Genomic DNA, 18,429 nt, shown 5'->3' with positions numbered 1-18,429 from the left:
TCCACATCTACCATGTCTCGACCTTTTAACACTTGGAAGGTTTCAATGAGATCCACCCTCATCCTTCTAAATTCCAGCGAGTACAGACCCAGAGCAATCAAATGTTCCTCGTATAATAACCCTTTCATTCCCGGAATCATCCTTCTGAACTTCCTGTGAACCCTCCAATGCCAGCACGTCTTTTCTTAGATGAGAAGCCCAGAACTGTTCACAATACTCAAGGTGAGGCCTCACCGGTACCTTTTAAAATCACAGCATCACATCCCAGCTCTTGTATTCTAGACCTTTTGAAATTAATGCTAACATTGCACTTGCCTTCCTCACCACCAACTCTACCTGCAGGTTAACCTTTAGGGTATCCTGCACAAGGACTTTCAAGTCCCTTTGTGTCTCAGATTTCTGGATTTTCTTCCCATTTAGAAAATAATCTGCACATTTATTTCTTCTACCAAAATGTATGACCGTGCATTTTCCAACTGTATTTCATTTGCTACTTTCTTGCCCATTCTCCTATTCTAAGTCCTTCTGCAGCCTACCTGCTTCCTCAACACTACCTGCCGCTCCACCAATCTTTGTATCATCTGCAAACTTGGCAAGATTAAACCTGCTTCTGATTCAACTCATATTGATCAAGTGTAATGTCCATTTGTATTTTTTTTGTAAAATAATAGTTCATGGTGCATTAATGATTCATGGAACTTTAAAAATTGTTTTGAAAGATTAATGCAGCCAATATTATTTGTGTTTAAAATAAAAACAGTTAGAGGAACTCTGCAGGTCATACAGCATTTGTGGAGGCAAAGGATTGTTGATGTTAATCCTGATGCATCGTTTTGATCCAAAGATAAACATGATTTTACTTTCATAGATTGTCTGATCTGCTAAATTACTCCAGCAGTTTTCCTCCAGATTACAGTATTTGCTGTATCTTGTGTCTCCAAATTATTTATACTGAATTTCTGAATAAATAATTTTAATGCAACAAAAATAGGAAGTTCAAAATTATTTGTATATTTACATATTGTAGCAATTTTAGTGCTGTTTTACCGTGTTGTAAAGAAAATGTAGTTTTATAGCATTGAGATTATTAAAATTTAAGAGTTCGATGAATAAAGCCTGTGACCTGGGTTCAATCCTGACCTCTGGCCACTCTATCACACTCCTCTGTTTATGCTGGCTATCTTCCCTCTTAGACCTGATGCAGGGTTTTGAGCAGAATGTCAACAATTTCTCTCTTGCCTTGCCACCGGCTGCCCCACAGATGCTACTCAATCTGTTAAGTTCCTCCATCAGATTGCTTGTAACTGTAGATTCCAGCATCTGCAAGTGTCTTATGCCAACCTGCCAGGATATTGGTCCCCCTCCAGTTCAAGTGCAACTTGTCCCTCTTGACCAGATCTCTTCTGCCCAGTAATCCAATTGGTTCAAAAATTTGAATCCCTATTTCTGCACCATCTTCTCAGCCACATGTTCATCTGCTCTATCCTCCTATTCCTACCTTTCCCAATTTCCTGAACTTTGTGGGCACCATAATTATTACTAAATATTTTTTTAAATTCCAGATTATTGTTTAGTGGTACTGGAATTCACAGATCAAAGTGGGATAGCAAATTAGTGCAGGCAACAGAAGGTTTAGAGTTGTTTCTGCACACTGAGCACAAGTGCCAGTAACCTTATTTGCCTTTAGATTCTGCAGTGCAGATGGGGATCCAGTGGCATCCTACTTGCATCTATAATATACACTTCCACCACTTTGATTTGTTTCAAATTTTCCTCGCTCAAATAGCTTATCTTTACCATTGGTGTCCAATCCCTCTGCATTTGCATCCTACATTAAAATGGTCTTAGGGTACTTTGACTCTTCATTCCAAAGAGGCCTAATCTGTTCCCATCCACCAACACAATCATTTGCCTGACTGAACTCATTTTATAAACAGCTTTTTCTTTATCTCCTCCAATACTCGATCATAAAGGTGTAGCTATTGGAATACATATTAGCCCAAACTCTGCAAGTTTTTTTATCCTGCTCTTCCCTTCATATGGTCCATCTCTGACTCTTCCCTTCTCTTTCTGAATCCCATGTCACAAAAACCTTACAGACTCACACAGCCATCTATTCTTTTCAGCTTCTCCCGGCTTTATAAGATTGAGCTTGAGAAATGTAACTTCACTGTACAGTGGATTTTGGTTAATTGGACTATTGGTTAATTCATATTTATTGGCCACTTATTCGGGGACAGTTTTTAAAGAACAAAAACTAAGAGAAAATAGCTATGCTTCCCTTCATTTATTTGTGTCACTATGTTATTTAATTGGGACAGGAGACTGTTGCTGACCAGTTTCTAACCAGCAACAGTTGTGTACACTTGTGTGGCTGTTAGACACAGCACTGTGCTTAAAGGGAACAGTTTTTAAATGGCATCAGTTGCATGTGCTTATCTTTTTATCCATTTGGGCTAATGAATGCTGATGGGGGGGGAGAAACAGCAATTTTTGATCATTTTGTTTTTTATTTTCTCTTTTTAAGAAATTTCAGATCTTTGCAAGATTCCACGAAAAGATTTGATACCAGTCTAAAAAAAATTACCTTAGGAGTTTGCGCTGATTTTTTTCATTTACTGTCAATCAAAAGAGCATGGCAGCATACATTGAATGAATTCATCCATCGATAACCATTACGGACTAATACAGTTTTATTGCACTACAGTAGTATTGGTAGTGTTCTTATTTGTTCTGTATTTCATTTAAATACCTTTTTAACTGTTTCAGTAAACTGGCTAATTGGGGCAGCTGTTTAATTGGGCCAAAATGTATTGGTCCTGATATGTGCCAATTAACCAGAATCCACTGTATTAATATTCCCCCCACCCCACAGGCCACATTTCCATATTGGTAAGACTGGACAAGGCCAGGTTGTATAATTAATGGGACTAGACAGTCTTTTAACAGAAGAGAAGTGTTCTTTCAGAAAGCCATTGAGCCATCCACAAAATCATTCTGTCCCCTTTGTCTATGGCTATGTCCACACTAAACTGGATACTTTTGAAAATGCCGGTTTCACGTAAAAACGATAGGCATCCACACCAGGCATTTTTGAAAATATCTCTGTCCACATTAAAACAGAGATTTGGGCGAATTTCCTACTGGGCACATGCAGGACACACAGGAAACAAGCGAAGGGGAAACAGTATACTTGGTGCGCATTTGTCCAGTTACAGACTAGAAAAACTTGAAAGGAAATTGCCAAACGAAAAACTTGGTGCGCGTTTGTCCAGAAACATTTCCTACAGCCATAGTCTCTTCACCGATGAAAGGGACGACAGCTACAACTAAATGCAATAAGGCTTGTTACTGAGCAAAAGTGAAATTTGCTGTTACCTCATTTGTTTGCCTTTACTTTTGCCATGTCTTTGTGTACTATTTTGCTGTATTTAACGTGCAATAAAACAAGTTACTGGGCAGAAGTGACAATTGCATCTATTGAATGTTTGCACAAGCAATACATTAAAGCACCTTGTTAAATGTATAAAACATGGCTGCATCAGTGTTATCTTGTATTTCCATACAATGTTACATTAGGCTGTTACACATCTATTGTCAGTTATTGTTGTGGTGTTGGAGGTTGCGTTCAAGAAAACAATGAAATGCTGCACTGCCGCCACCATTTGTTCTGGCACGTCATGATGGTGGTTTTAGAAATAGCCGGTTACCCCGCACACACCGCACCGGATATTAGGCATTTTCAGATTTAGTCACTCTGGAGAGTGTTTCTGAAAAGCTCCGTTTTTGGGGGAGGAAAACACAGTGTTTTTGTGGGTGTGTCTGTGTCTGTTTCTTCCCCCCCCCCCAATACCACAAACTGAACCTTACTCATCATCGTAACACTGTATCCATTTACCCTAGGCTTCAAGAAGCTTGGTTTTTATATTTGCACACTTATGTATATAATCTTTACTAACCTGTTTGATATATCTGAATTTTATTACTGTATTGTGCAGTTACTAATAAGTACCATTAGTTAATAGCAATACCAGACTCCAAGGTGTATTCCATTTCTGCTGGTTGTTTAACCCGTCACGATGACATTATTATGTAAAAGGATTTTTAGCACAGTTTTGTGGTTTAGGTTTTAGAGTTCAATAAAATGTTACAGGTTTCGTTAAACGTAAAACATCTCACATTGTTTTATTTGCGGAAACGTAGAAAGGCATGTAGGATCCCAGCCTTCATTAGCTTGAGCAAGGAATATAAAAACATGAAGGTTATAGTAATTGTATCTGAGCTGCAGTACTTTTGAGATGCTTTAAAACAAACTGAAATAAGCATAGAAGATTATGCTGGCAAATGGGATTAGGGTGAGATAGAGAAAAGATTGACAGGAATACGTAGTAGGCCAATGGACTACACACTTTTTTGATCCTGAAAAATTCAACCTTTTCAGATACATCAGGTCAGTACTTAATGAAAGATCATAAACTTGTAACTTCAACTCTCTTTTCTCTTTCTCCACAGATAAGCCTGACCTGCTGAGTATTTCCAACATTTTCTATTTACCTTGGTAAGTTATTGGCATTGCATGCTGACACAGTCAACAATTCCTTTCCTCAGTTTGCTAAGAAAAAATGAGAGCAGGCAAAGGTTATATTGGATATCCCCCTCTTTTTATGAACAGGATTTAAGGATGGCTCTGTGAAATTGAGCTGATACCAGTATTGTAAACACATCAGAGTAGCCTAAATGATGGTGTAGCTACTCTGGAGTGTGGACCTTCAGCAAAAAAAAAGGGTTATTTGGATAGAGACTACAGTTGCACTGCTCTGATTGATGCCAAATTTTGGTGGATTACGATGGCAGTAGTGTTTTGTCTGACAAGTGTGCTAGTCATGATTGTAATTTCAAACACTATTGATGAGTAACATTTCAAATGCCTCCTAGACTAGATTCTATACAAATCACCTGATCTGCCCCTTTTCATTACTTCCAAGTGGTGTACTGATATTTTGGCTGAGTGTTTGTGTTGCTTCTTTATGTATATTTAAGGCAGAGGTTCACCTAAGACAACACTTCACCTGTGAGTCTGTTGCGGTCGTTTATTGTGTTTGGTGTTCCCAGTGTGGCCTCCTGTACATTGGTGAGACCCAATGTACATTAGGAGACCACTTCAAGCATCTGTGCTCTGTCTGCCAGAACGAGTGGATCTCCCAGTGGCCACCCATTTTAATTCCACTTCCCATTCCCATATGTTCACCCATGGCTGCCTCCACTGTCGTGATGGGGCTACACTTAGACTGGAGGAACAGCACCTTATACACTGTGGCATGAACATTGATTTTGCAAACTTCCGATAATGCCCCCTCCATTTCCCATCCCCTTTTCTCTCTCTCGCCTCATCTCCTTGCCCGTCCCATCTGCTCCCTCTGGTGCTCCTTCCCACTTTGTCTGTCTTCCAGTGCCTTCTGTCTTTTTCACCAATCAACTGCCCAGCTCTTTACTTCATCCCTACCCCCCCCAGGTTTCACCTATGATCTGGTGGTTCTCTCTCTCTCTCTCTCTCTCCTCCCCCCACCTTTTAAATGCACTGTTCGGCTTTTTTCCTCCAGTCTTGCCGAAGGGTTTCAGCCCAAAACATCGACTGTACTTTTTTCCGTAGATGCTGCCTGGTCTGCTGAGTTCCTTCAGCATTTTGTGTGTGTTGTAAGGCAGAGGTTGGTAGATTCTTCATTGGTCATGGCATGAAGGAATATGAGGAGAAGACAGAAGATTAGAGGTGAGGGGAAAATTGGATCAGCTATAATGAAATGATGGAGCAGACTAGATGGGCCAAGCAGTCTAATTCTGTTCTGATATCTTGTGGTCTTAAGTAAAAATCAGCAATGCACTTGCTTGTCAATGTTGACCTGATGCCATAAGACTTTATGAGCTTTGGAGTAATTTTTGTTTAGTTTTGACATCTGGGCATTATTGACAGGGTCAGCATTTTTCCCATCACTAAGTGCTGTCAAATTAGGTGGTAAACTACTGCATATACTCTGAATATATTCCCTCACTGCAGTTGAGCAAAAAGTTTCAGGAATTAGACCAATAATGATTTAAGGTCTGATGGCCTTTCCAAGTTGAGATGTTGCCCTTGGAGGTGAACCTATAGTTGTTGATATTCCCTTGTACTTGTTCTTCTTGTCTTTCTTGGTATAAAGGTTAAGCTTTTGGGAGTTACAGTCAGAGTAGCCAAGGCAAATAAATCTATGGCATTTTGTAGATGGTACAACCTGCAGCTGTTGGTGCTGTATTCAATGAGGCAAACGGTGACTATTCCATCACACCCGTGATTTGTGCTTTGTAAATGGTGGAAAGGCTCAGTATCGTGAACTTCAGACTGTCACTCCTAACCTCAACAAAGTGCTCATGGCTCTTGAAGGGGTGTCTTGGTGGTTGGTTAGGCCATATCTGGAGATAGTAATGGTGAAGTCTGGGATGTTGGGTGAAGAAAATATTTCTGAGATTATGGCAATTAGTCAGTATTTGTCTGGACTGATTTCCTAATTGTGGCACACTCACAGTTGATACAAAAGAGAGCTTGCTGGGTGGAGTGAGTTGGGTTTGCTTCCTCTCTCTCTGTAAGGTGATGCTGTGTATTGTTTCAAATAGTGAAGTGGAGCAGTCCAGTACAACTGAGTAGCTTGTGGGGTATTTCAGAGTGTAGTTTAAAATTGGCCATGTGGGTGTGGCACATCGGGCAAATAGGCCAGATCTGTTAATGAAATCGGACTTGCTAACGACATTAGTGGTCCAGATGAATATTTTCATGTATATGTATATATTGAAAATGGCTTTTTAATTCCAGGTTTATATAATTCACCGAATTTTTACCTAACTGTCATGATGATATACAAACCCAACTGAGATTTATTAGTCAAATGTCTGGATTTCTAATTCAATATTGTAATCATTTTCCTACTGTAGTTACTTCTGGCGCATGGAATACGTAAGCCAACATTTGCATCCCTCTATTATAGGACCACAAATGCCAGTTTAGAGGTTATAATGAACAATGATTTGTGGGCAATAGAAATTTGTTTCCAGGTTGAACTATTCATTGGGCAATCCCTTGCCTCTTGGGAATATCAAAGAGGAGCTTAATTTTGCATCTAATGGGTTGGTCATTCTAAGCTTACTTAATTCCAAACTTCCAGCCTCACCTGTCTTAGTAGCCTGCCTCAAAATGGTAATACATTTGTATCCAAAAAAAAGGGACAAAAATGTAAGTAAAGTGAAGAATGGTCAAGTAAAGGAGAAAGTCCAAAGAATCATTATGGATTTGAAAGATAAGCATGTAGAAATTGCTCCTGTGCCACAATCTCGTTGATTATTTCAGAATGGAGGACATTAGTAACACATTTTCAGATATGTGTACTATGGAATTAAAGACATTGGAGCAGAAATTCTAATTGTGCTGAAAAGCAATTCATTCACCACAGCAGGTAAACTATTGACAGGTTAGAAGATACTAAAAGGGAAATATGGGAAAAACTAATATGTAATACATCTAAATGTAATACTGCGGAGGCTTCTACCAGAACGTACTGACTTGTCTAAGATGCTACCAGCTTTTTGTCAGTCCTGAGGATTACCATCTGCCCATCCAGTCCCAAACTGCAGCAGCCTTTATGAGCTAATCCAGATCCCTGTACTGGAGTGATGAATTTGTATAGTGGGAGATACTGAATATAATAATGTAGCTACTAAGGTTTAAATAAATATATATGCATGATTTAAGTGTTTAAAAGCTAAAAGTATTGACTCACTTTAAGCTGTTTTCAAATATGAACATTCCTCCAGTCATTTGTACATTATTGCAATTAGTAAAAAAAGTATTTGCCAGTTTTTACAATCATATCAGCAACTCAACTGCAAGTCTTTGAAAACCCTCCAGTGATTTGGATAGGCCTTTGGATAGCAATGGCCGATGCAAGTCAAATCTCGGGGCAACAGTGCAATATCTGATGGATAAAGACATTCACTTAATCTTAATAATCGGAATAACAAGGTAAAATAAAGCACCTCTTGCTCTTCAATCTCATCTTGAGGGAGCAGCATCTCAGATGATACCATAATATTGTACATCAAAGTTGCTGGTGAACGCAGCAGGCCAGGCAGCATCTCTAGGAAGAGTTACAGTCGATGTTTCAGGCCGAGACCCTTCGTCAGGGCTAGTCCTGACGAAGGGTCTCGGCCTGAAACGTCAACTGTACCTCTTCCTAGAGATGCTGCCTGGCCTGCTGCGTTCACCAGTAACTTTAATGTGTGTTGCTTGAATTTCCAGCATCTGCAGAATTCCTGTTGTTTGCGTTTTTAAAATTCACTACTGCGAAGCCTCTCCAGTGATGCCTACACCGAAGAAGTTTAGATACTCTCTTCGACAAGAGTTCAGTGAAACCATCTCTCACTGCTCCCCATCTGTAATTTCTTCGGCTCTTCAACTTTTCGATCACATTTTGACTCAGACTCGCTATCACAGCCACGTTCCTGTTGTTTCCATAATATTGTAATTAGTTTTTTAAGTATGTGGATGCACAATGACTTTATGAAGGAGAAAACCTATTGAGTAAGGTTTCTGCTGGACTGTGCAGTAAATTTCTTGTTTTTGGTATTCCATTGTGACTAAAAATTTGGGATTGTATTCCAGAATTTGAATGCCATTCTACTCTTCCAAACTTTTAAGATGCACCTTAAAGCATACTACTTTAATCCCTCACTGTAGCAATGTATTAAACTAGGATACTTTGAATGACTTAAAAAAATGTTTAGCACCAGGTGTTCTAATTTCAACATTTTTAATACCCTTGGTGCACTCACAACAGTGTGCTTGGGAGCTTTTCATTGATCGCTGCACACCCAAGATAATGGCTTTTTGAAGACTAATAGAACCAGTCTGTGCTTATTTTGTCAACTAATGTACCACCTGAGTAGATAGAAAATAGCAATTAAAATAAACACAACCATTAAACCATGAAAATAGTCTTTACTTCATAACAGGTAATGAATATGCTTTTCTGAACTAGAGTCCTTAAGACCTATATCTTCAATATTTGCTTACAAATACAGATAATTCAGTTTGGTTATATATCAACATCTGCCTTTCCATTTCTTTGCCGCAGCACTATTCCACTCAAGTACCAGAAGAACAAAGTGGACATCTGACCTCAGCTTTTGAGGCGTCTATCAGTTAAAAGAGTCGAATTTGTATATTACTTAATACTCAGTTTCCACTGGGATATTGAAAGTTGACTATCCAATAATAATAAGTACTGGAAATTTAGAATTTTTTAAGTGGAACGAAGAACCTGAGGAAATGTGCTCAATGAATTTAAGGTTTTTGCTAACCATCAAGTTGAGTAGCTTTATAACACCAGGAAATTGTAGGAGGAATATTTCAGAATTTCATATGCATTAATACCCTATTTTAAAAAAAAACTTGTAACTTTGTTTTGACTTTTTCTTTCTCAGCCAGCTTGCCTGGGCAATGGTTAAAGGTCTACATTACAAGTCTGTGCAGACAATTCCCAGACACTGGAGTCAGTTTTTTTCAGAAACGTAATTGGTTTTTGTGGAGCTTTCTATCGAGCAATCTACCTACAAAATCAAAAAAATGCTGGAAACAATGTCTGTGGAAAGAGAAACATCTCAGAACTATGAACTTTAACTTTGAACTTTCATATTTCTGAAACAGCTTGAAACATTTGGGGTGCCACAGTAATGTAGCAGTTAGTGTGTCGCTATTACAGCTTGGTGTGTTGGAGTTCAGAGTTTAATTCCGACATCTGTGAGGATTCTGTACATCATCTCAGTGGAATGTGTGGAGGTTTTTTTGGGCCTCTTGTTTCCTCCCACAGAACAAGGACATACTGGTTAGTAGGCTAATTGGTCATAGTAAATTGTCCTGTGATTAGGTGAGGGTTAAATTGCTGGGCGGTGTAGCTTGAAGGGCCGGAAGGGCTTGTTCCACATTGTATCTCAATAAACAGAGAACAGCAGTAAGTAGAAATCAGCATAATTGCAGTGCATATGATTATGTAATATATAAGCAACATAAAAATTAGGGGTATTAATATTGATGAAGAATCATTGAATAGGTACTTTATTTTTAAATCATGCTTAAATTGTGTTCTTTGAATTGTGGAAAATAATCAGTAGATTGTATTGTGCTGATCTAACGATGAGTGATAAACAATGAATAAGGTGAAAACATTGCAGCATCAAATAAAAATATACTCATCCAGCTGCCATGTGACAAATAATTAGCAAAGCAAAGTGTGGCTAAAATCTGTGCAATTGTCTACCAAAATTACTCTCTCCACCCACAAATAATCTTTCAGCAACACATACACAAGTCATTTTTCCCCAACCCATATTTCCTCTATGATTGACTAGCACATGCCGTCTTTATGCCACACTCAGGAGATACCTCCTCAGGTGTTTCCTCGTCCCATGTTTTCTTTAAACAATCTTTTCATAAAATTCTGCTTCATCTTTCTGGATCTTTATTTTTTCTGCTTAAACCTCAATAAATTATTTAAACTGTTGAGGTAAGTGCATTTTTATTGATGTTGCTTTGGGGGAAAGACAGCAAAAAAATCTAGATCCCAGTGGGAATGAAGAGGATTAATTATGCTAATATCAAAAGTAGAGTGACTTTCATTAAATGGACATAATGTAAGAGATTATTGTCCTTGCACATTATTTAATAGATCTGTGTATATTTGTGTTATCAAATAAATATTCTAAATATATTTTGGATTTGAATTGTGGCTAAAGATAACATTTGATCTTTAATATGTTCTGTATTATATTTGTGAGAATTATTTGTTAATTTTACCAGAGTTAAACTGAATGTGTGTTAGGTGGTAGCATTAATTTAACCCAACTGCCATTTGCCTTGCAATTAAATCTAGTGTTTTGTAAAATACACCTAATGCATACTCAATAAAGATAGTTTAATTTATTCTTTAAAACATAAAGTGCTTTAAGAGCACTAGCTTTCATCTAACCTGCATAGGGCAAGCATCTCTGGAGACAACTTTGCAGTTTTCAGACTATGCCAAAATATAGAATAGTAAATAGTACAAGCTTTTAAGTGATGACTAATGGCTATGTAGGGCAGGAATGCACAGACCATTTGAGGTGCAGTAGAGAATGCACTGGTGACTAAGAGTCTAGGCAAGTGAAAATATCAGCCTCTGCAGAGTTAAGATAATTTGAAACTTTTGAAGGTGGCAGTTTGAGGAAAATGCATTAATTTTTTAAAAATAATTTGATTTTTGGTCATGGAGATGCATGCATGTAATTACTACTGACTAGAAAGTAAAAGGGGAAAACTGAAGGAAAGTTTGATTACGGTTTTCTTTTCTGCATTACTAAGCGGAGAAAGGTAGTTTAAAAGTGTCTGGTTTGGTTATTGAAAATTTAAGTTTATAGATTCTTGTTAAGTAATGCCATGAGTATCTGCAATACAAATATATGCTGAAGTTGGTAGCCAGTTGGAAATTGAATGAAGTGAAAAATTACACAGTGATTCCTTTTATGTCATATTGTACATCTGTATAACACTTGGTATGACACTAAATATATACTGAATTGCTGTTTGAAGCATTTCAGTTATCAGATAGTTTGCTGGTAAACTGCATAGCTGATGGGGAACTTGGGTGACTCCATTACAGAATTTTTGGGCTCCCCCCTCAATTTATTGATGAACTTTGAGACAGCATGCTCTCTAGCTGGCAGCTTGTCTCCGTCAAAACTTAGTGTCACTCTTAGTCACGTGCAATATTCATTTACACTTAGTGTTTGGACCTCATGCCGACTTCTGACACTATGGTATGTTCTTTGTAAAGACAAACAGCATGGGTAAAACACATTTATTCTCTACACTTCAGTCATAACCTCTCGCTCCACACTTTAGCATGGGCTCCCAGTTCACCAACATCACCTCCAGTTCCTGGTGAACCACCTGCTTTGCACACTGGGAGCTGAAGTTCTTTATTATGTATATTTGTAATAACACACTCAGTATCTGTAACACCAAATAGTTGTAATGATTCTTGTATGGCAAATGTAATTTCTTCAAACTGTGTGTGAATGAAGTTAATAATATTTTGAGCAAGTGGAATTAAATCAGCATTATACACTTAACCGGCAGTAAATTCTCTTTTTAACAATGCATTCTAAATAAGGTTCTTTGAGACTACATCTCCATTTACTTCCATGCTCACAGGCTAGCCAATATACTTCATTGGAGAAGGACTGATTGGAATAGGTGCTGAACACTATGCATGAACTAACAAGATCTCTTTTTCTTTAAATCTGTAATCTTTGTTTCACCTTATTCCCTTCCTATTATTTTGAGGCGATAAAGGAGTTGCTATTTATGGCTGAGATGAAATAAATTTCTAGGCTGCAGTTATGAATTTTTAGAATGAAAATACTGGAGATTCACAGCAAGTGAGGTAGCATCTGGAGAGAAACTGATTTAACGTTCTGGATTTGTCATCAGAAAAGTTAGGTTACAAGTGTGCCTTAAATTACTGAGAAGATGGAGGAGTGAACATAGAGAATGTCTGTGGTATGGTGGTGACCAAGAGGGACTAAATGATCACAAACAAAGGAAATTGCAAGCACAAGATATAAAGCACTGATAATACTAAAGATCTGAAGTTAAACAGCAGGTGGACAGCACATCCAGAAATGAAAAACAGTTAACTTTATAGACTGATAAACTGGCCACTTCTAACAACAAATTTCACAACATATGTTGGTGATATTAAACCTGATTCTGATTGTGAAATGGTAGAGCTTGGTTGTCTGAAATATTCAGTTCAAGTAGAGTATTTGTGTTATAATGTCTCTACTGGTTTGCACCTTTCAATACTAACAATTTCTTTATCCGCAATTTAGCTTCAATTACAAACCATCGCCATTTTCTCTCAGATGAAATTTTCTCTCACCACCATTTGTGTCATTCAGTCTCTCAAATAAGGTCGGGTAATGTGCTTTTCTGCTGTATTTGGGAATAGTTCAAGTGATTAAGAATACTTTTTTTGTTGGACTTTATTCTGTGGTGTGTTTTTCTTATTTTGGTGTTTTATGGTGGTACCTAATGTTAGTATTGCAGCTTACAATGTTTAGGCTACTTTGTACATAGGATTTAAAGAACATTTTGATTTTTTTATTCACTCGTATTTAAACTTTGAATGTAGCAGGATGAAATTTAATAGTTTTATGGATATAGGAAACCCCAGAAGATTCGCGGATCAGTTATGTGAAGTCTGTACAGGAAAGAAGGCATATACGTGATATAAATTTTTATTTTGCACCTCATCTCATTTACCAACATTGGCTTAGCAGAAGAAGGCAGAGTGGTAGTAGATGGTTGTCTTTAATGGGAGAGCTGTGACTAGTGGGATCAGATCTCTTCCCCCCCCCCCCCATGTTAATCATCTGTATTAATGATTTAGGTAATAACGTGTAAACTGATTCAGCAAACCTGTGGATCACACCAATATTAGAGATGTAGTGAATAGGGAGAAAGGCTACAAAGCTTGAAGCATGATTTCGACCAGTTAGGAAAATATGGGCTGAAAAATGGCAGATGCAATTCAATACAAGCAAGTATGAGGGGCTGTATTTTGGAACAACAAATCAGGATAAGACAAATCAGGTGAATGGTAGGTCCTTTAGGTATGCAGTAGAACAAAGGTTCCTGGATGTACAGATCCATAATTCTTTGGTATTGGCATTACAGGTAGATAGGGTCATAAAAAGAGCTTTTGGCATGTTGGCCTTCAAAAGTTGAGTATTTAGTATAGGAGTTGGGATGTTATCTTGAACTTGTATAAAATGATGTTGAGGCTGAATTTGGAGTATTGTATACATACATACAGGAAAGATAACAGTGAACATGAAAGAGTGCAGAGAAAATATACTTGGATGTTGCTAGGACTAGAGGACCTGGGTTATAGAGAAAAGTTGAATTGGTTAGGAGTACAGAAAAATGAGAGGAGATCTTTTGGAGGTATGCAAAATTTTGAGGGGAATAGATGGGGTGAATGCATGCAGGCTTCTTCCACTCAGATTGGGAGGGGTGAGGGTAGAACTAAAGGTCATAGTTTAAGGTGAAAGGTGAAATATAGGGGAATCTGAGGGAGAAATTCTTCACTCAGAGGGTGATGTGGTTGTTGAATGAGTTGACAGCACAAGTGGTAGATGTGGGTTCAGTTATAACATTTAAGAAAAGTTTGGATAGGTTCAAAGTAAATTTATTGTCAGTATGCAAATGTAACCATGTACTTCTCTGAAATTTGTTCTATTGTAGGCATTTACATGAAAATAAAGAAATATAAAAGAATTTATGAAAGGCTATATAACAGAGACTGGCAAATAAGAAATGTGCAAAAGAAGATGAATCATGTAAATAATAAAAAAGAAAATAAGTAATACTGAGTTAGTCCACTGTCCCCTTTAAACTTCAAGGCAGCCACCGTCATGGTGCTGAAGCGGGTGATGATATCCTGCCTCAACAACGACCATTTAGAGCCACTAACCTCAACAATAATGAAGTGCTTTGAGCAGCTGGTTATGGATTGTATGAAGTTGGACCCTTTAAAATTTGCCTATCACTCAAATCAGTCTACTGATGATGCTATAGCCTCTGCACTCCACTCCGTCCTGTCCCATCTGGAGAATGGTGCCTCATTTGCCAGGATGCTGATTATCAACTTCAGCTCAGCATTTAATACAATCGTCCCTCAGCAGCTGGTGGACAAATTGTCCTTGCTGGGTCTCAACACCACTTTATTTAACTGGATCCTGGACTTCTTGACAGAAATGCCACAATTGGTCTGTGATGGCAGAACATCTGTAGCTCCATCGCCCTGAGTACTGGCTGCGTGCTGACTCATGACTGCATTGCTAGATCCAATTCAAACCGAATCATCAAGTTTGATGACACAACATCTCACTGCACATACATGACTCCTCCGTGGAGAGAGTTGAGTTCCAAGTCCAAAGTAAAATTTATTATTGGAGTACATGCATGTCACCACATACAACTCTGAGATTCTCTCTTGCTGCGGGCATACTTAGCAAATCTATCAGACAATAACTAAATATCAGGAACTGTTAGCGGTAAATAAACTGTGTAAATGCAGATATAAATAAATAGCAATAAATAACAATCATGAGATAACAATATAACAGAGTCCTCAAATGAATCCAGCTGTCCCCTTTTGTTCAAGAGTCTGATGGTTGAGGGGTAGTAACTGTACTTGAACCTGGTGGTGCGAGTCCTGATGGCAGCAGCGAGAAAAGAGCATGGCCTGGGTGATGAGTTTCTTTGATAATGATGCTGCTTTTCTTCAGCAACATTTCATGTAGAGTGCTCAATAGCTTGGAGGGTTAGGAGTACCAAGTGCATATTGTGCATTATCTCACCTGGTCCCTCAACACCAATGTCTTCTTTGGTCAAGAAGGCACAAGCATCTCCACTTCCTGCAGAGATTGAGGTGAGTGAGGCTTCCCCCCCCCCCCGCAACCCTCCCCACTCCACTTTAACCAATTTTAACAGGAGCACCATCGAGTGCATCCTGATCAACTGCATCACCATCTGGTGCGGGAATCGCAAAGCACCTGACCGCAAGTCCCCACAAAGGGTTGCGAAGACCACTGAGAGGATCATTGGTTTTCTCTTCCACCCACCTGAAAGATTTATCAGGAGTGCTAGGGCACTTAGCATTGTCAATGATCCCTCTCATCTGTTTAACAATTTCTTTGATTCCCCCCCCCCCCCCACCACCACCATCAGGTCGGAAGGACAGTAGTGTTAGGATGGGGGAATAAACAGCTTCTTCCCCCCAGGCTGTAAGACTACTGAAGTCCCTGTCACCATCCAAGTTCCATCACACATGAAACACCAGTAATGTTATATTTTTTACTTTTTAACTTGTGTCATAAATGCACCTCATTATTTGTAAATTTACTTTGTGTTATGTGTTTGAGTTATATGAACTGTGTTGGGTACCTTGGTCCAGAGGAACGTTGTTTTGTTTGGCAGTATACATATGTACAGTTGAATGACAATAAGCTTGTGGAGTGAGTTCACCGTTGAAGTGAGTGAAGTTATCCATGCTTGTTCAAGAGTCTGATGGCTATAGGATAATAACTAGTCCCGAACCTGGTGATGTGGGACCTTAGGCTCCTGTACTTGATGGTAATAGCAAGAAGAGAGAGAGAGCATGGTTTGGAGGATGAGGGTCCTTGATGATGGATGCTGCTTTCTCCTGGCAGCGATCCTTATAAATGTGCTCAGTGATGTGGAGAGTTTTGCTTGTAATGGCAATTTTTTTGTAGACTTTATTGTTTCTGGGAATTAGTGTTTCTATACCAAGCCATGATACATATATGAGAGAGGTGTGGAAAGCAATGGCTTGGGTGCAGGTAGGTGTGACAAGGCAGAAGACCAGGCCAGCACAGACTAGATAGACTCAAGGGCCTGCTTCTGTGCTGTAGCACCATGACTTTATCAAATAATTTATCAACCAGTGTTGAATCAGGAAGCATAATTCTGTTTCTCAGTCATCAAAAATAAAGATTTGTTTTTCAGACATGCCTGACTTTTTAAAAAAAAATAAATAAATTTCCCTGAGGTTGCACTTGGCAGAATTTTCTTCAAATAAGATAGTACAGTATTAAGAACATTTTGTACTCATCTTGAGGTTATGGAAGTTAGCGGCAACACAATCTTGGGTCTTGAAAAATATCCTTGAGGCTTTAAGGTATGTGTTTTGCTTGTCACTGCATTTTTGTTCTTTAATGTTTTTAACTACACTTGTGTCTTAAAACCCCACTTACGCTTGCACGTACCTCCATATGTTGATTCTCCAAGAAGGGGACCCAGATCAATGCATCCAAGTGGCTGCATCCTTGAGAAAGCATTTTGCAGAGTCGTATCTTTTTATTCTTGTACTAACCAACTATAGAAAGCCCAGAATCATACTTTTAGAGGCCTTTTCAAGCTGCAGCTTTGCTTTATGTCCTTGGGTCAATCAGTTTCCTGCTCTTAAGGATAGATTTTATTTTGTATTTCTCTTCTCTCCCCCCCCCCCATTTACTAATTTGCATTAGGCTACATAAGTTTGTTTAGCTCCTTATGTAAATGTTTCTGTACCCTTACAATTTCATTGGTATTTTGACTTTACTCCCTAAATTTATGAAAAGTTAGGCTATATTCACCTTCCCCAGTACTTTGTCTATGTTGAAATCGCAATATTTTTCATGGTCATCGTCTAGTTCACTGCAAAAATATCCATTCTTGCTGGTTGGTCTTAAGCTATCCTTCTGGTCAAGCCTTTAATATCCTTCCTGTGGGTGGGATCAATATGGAGCTGAGCTGTGGTTTCCGTTGAGATTGTGGCCAAGACTTAATTTGTAGGGATAGTTTTGGAGTTAGTGTATGTATCAGTTTAGGGTTTAGAGACAAGGATACAGGGAGTTGGGGGTCCGCTTATAGTTTAGGAACAAGGATGTAGAGGAGTTTAGTGGTCAGGCCTCCACTCCACACTCCATATTCAAAGTCCTGCAACATGGGCAGGTGACAAAGGATATCCGTGGATGTCGAACTATCCCAGTCTGGTGGTTCTCAGGATAGGGTATCCATGTGAACAGGTGGCACGGGGGCCAGTCAGTTGGTGGGCCTGGAAGTCAAGGTCCTGTAATCAACTATTCCAGGAGTTGATACTGAAGATCAAAGCCTAAAGGTGGTTTGGAAGCTGAAACCCAGTGGCTGGAAACTAGAAAGCAGAAGCTTTTCTTGGAATTGGACTGGGGGGGGGGGTGGTGTGTGTGTGCGTGTGCGCGCAAAAATGTAAGACCAGCAGCAGGCCTGTAAACACTTTGAACATAATGTAGGTCGCATCCGGAATTTTTCCAGGCAGGGACAACTTCCTCCCATGCCGTTCTGACGTCGTTGGAATTCACGTACGAGGCAAGTTACAGCCGTGGTTTGCCATTGCCTTCTGCCAGGTGAGTTTTTTTTTTCTCAAAGACATCACCAGCTCTTAACCCTACATGGATGGAAAGTGTGCCGGGGAGTGGGGAGCTGGCTGGGTTTGAACTTTGGAACCTCCAACCCGCAGTCCAGCGCTGATGCCACTACGCCACCAGCCGGCACTTTGAACATATTCTACCATTAAACTGCATTTTAACTCCATCTGTTGATACTCTTACACAGTGAACACCTGCTGATCTTGAAATTGGCGGTTTTGTTGGAGGTAGGCTTTCAGATTTGCATTCCTCTAGGTAAAGAAGTTCTTAAATTCATCCCTTCAAACATCATGTATATATAGATGGCTGGCCCATACATCCATGCAAGTTGATCTGTTT

General features: G+C 39.0%; 1 protein-coding gene across 2 annotated transcripts in view; it reads left to right on the top strand.

Moving 5' to 3' along the window:
• The window catches only part of bmpr1aa (bone morphogenetic protein receptor, type IAa), a 262,289-nt gene that overhangs the window by 92,406 nt on the left and 151,454 nt on the right, over positions 1–18,429 (top strand). The window contains exon 2 of one of the 2 annotated variants that reach the window (XM_063070736.1): positions 4,513–4,558. The exons of the other annotated variant lie outside the window; for it this stretch is intronic. The gene's annotated coding sequence lies outside the window, so the exon portion shown is untranslated. The remainder of the gene's footprint in view (positions 1–4,512; positions 4,559–18,429) is intronic. 2 annotated transcript variants of the gene reach the window in all.

The sequence above is a fragment of the Mobula hypostoma genome, chromosome 18 (assembly GCF_963921235.1).
Source record: "Mobula hypostoma chromosome 18, sMobHyp1.1, whole genome shotgun sequence".
In the NCBI taxonomy this organism is placed as follows: domain Eukaryota; kingdom Metazoa; phylum Chordata; class Chondrichthyes; order Myliobatiformes; family Myliobatidae; genus Mobula; species Mobula hypostoma.
This window is presented reverse-complemented; position numbering and strand designations above follow the sequence as displayed.